Source organism: Octopus bimaculoides, chromosome 7 (genome assembly GCF_001194135.2).
Source record: "Octopus bimaculoides isolate UCB-OBI-ISO-001 chromosome 7, ASM119413v2, whole genome shotgun sequence".
NCBI lineage: Eukaryota > Metazoa > Mollusca > Cephalopoda > Octopoda > Octopodidae > Octopus > Octopus bimaculoides.
The window spans coordinates 80,310,309-80,312,287 of record NC_068987.1 but is presented as its reverse complement, the minus strand read 5'-3'; the positions used below and the strand labels follow the sequence as shown (position 1 = coordinate 80,312,287).

The 1,979-nt window shown below is 40.6% G+C and overlaps 1 protein-coding gene across 1 annotated transcript in view; it reads left to right on the top strand.

Moving 5' to 3' along the window:
- The window catches only part of LOC106871929 (regulating synaptic membrane exocytosis protein 1), a 204,169-nt gene that overhangs the window by 148,582 nt on the left and 53,608 nt on the right, over window positions 1–1,979 (top strand). The gene's annotated exons all lie outside the window — the stretch shown is intronic.

Sequence of the window (1,979 nt, the reverse complement as noted above, 5' to 3'; positions counted from 1 at the left end):
TATATATATATATATATATATATATATATATATATATATGAACCACTGATATGATATAAAACAGTTTAACATTATATAATATTATAGGCATATGTATATATATTGTATACATATGTATTCATATATTTATATATACAGGGGTTGGACAAAATTATGGAAACACCTTAATATTTCAAACAAATTTATTTTGATATGGGGTAAGACCGCCTTTGGCAGTAATTACAGCTTGAATTCTACGAGGTATGTAACTCGTACAAAATTTGAATTGTTTCGAAATGAATTTTTGTCCATTCTTCAGCTAAAACAGTCTCTAGTTCTTGTAGAGATGATAGTGAAGGATATCGACTCCTTGTTTTTTTAAAATACACCATAAATGTTCAATAATATTGAGATCTGGGGTCTGTGGTGGCCAGATAAGATGTTCAACTTCCCTAGAATGTTCCTTGTGCCATTCAGTAACAACTTTAGCTGTGTGAATTGGTGCATTATCATCCTGAAAGATTACGTTTCCTTCGGGAAACAGTTCCGCAACCATAGGACGAATTTGATCATATAAAATGTTTAAATAGACTTCACAATTATTTCTGCCATGATGGAAAATCACTGGGCTGGCAAATTTCCAAGATATAGCCCCCCCCCCCAACCGATCATCACATATCTTCCTTCATGTTTAACAGGTGGAAGAAGGCAACTTGGGTCAAAAGCTTCTTTTGGCTGTCTACACACGTATGCTCGGTCGGTAGTCGGAAATAAGGTAAAGGATAACTCGTCCGAGAAAATAGCATCCTTCCACCGCTATAGGGACCAATTCTGTAGGTCTTTACTCCACTCTGAACGCTTTACAACGTGTGTTTATGAAAGTAGTGGTTTTCTGATTGCAACTCTCCCGTGAAATCCGGCTTTTGCAGCTCGGATAGCCACCCTTGCAAGCTACGCAGACGATACGAAAGTCTCTCAGAAAAAACAGAACCCCAGCGATGTTACACATCTGCAGCAGGAGTTAGACTCAATTTACTGATGGGCTAAGGATAATAATATGCAGTTTAATGCTGAAAATTCCAAGCCCTGCGCTACCAGCGTCCAAAACTTACAGGGTACACTGGTCCACAGGGAATCTCAATCCCAGAGCCTAAATCAGTGGGGAACCTGAGTATCAACATGCCTCTTTCCAAGTGCACATCACCAGGATGGCGACAAAGTGCAGACGACTGGATGAATGGATCCTGAGAACATTCAGAACCAGAGATAAGGAAACCATGATGGTCTTCTGGAGGACATTCGTCCTCAGCTGCCTGGATTACTGCTCCCAGCTATGGTCACCCAACAGCGTGAAATTAACAGCGGACCATGAAGCAATCCAGAGAAGATTCACAAAGAAGATCGTCTTTTTGCAACTGCTCAGCTACTGGGAAAGGCTGAAACAGCTAAGACTCTACTCCCTGGAGCGAAGGCGGGAGAGATATGCAGTAATATATACATCTGAAAGATCCTGGAAGGAATTGTGCCAAATTTTGGCATTGAAAGCTACACTAATGCCAGAACGGGACAACACTGCATAGTGCCAAAGATCCCAGCAACGCCATAGCGCTTCAGGACCTGTTACCATAATAGCCTGGGTTTCAGGGGCCCCACAGCTTTTTAATATTCTCCCAAAGAACCTGAGGAACCTGCAGAAAGTAGATGTAGGTGCTTTCAATCAAAACTGAACCTCTTCCGGTCGAGAATCCCAGATGAACCTGCCTCACAGCAAGAGGTACAAATGAGGGTAGCCACATCAAACACCATTCTTCACCAAGTACCACATATTGGAGGAGAATCTCAGTAATAACTGTGTAGCAAAACAGTGGTACATCAGCATGGCTGGAGCTCTGAGATGGAACTATAGAAAAAAAATATATGCATATATATACATATATGTATATATGTATATATATATATGTATACACACACACACACACACACACACAAACACACACACA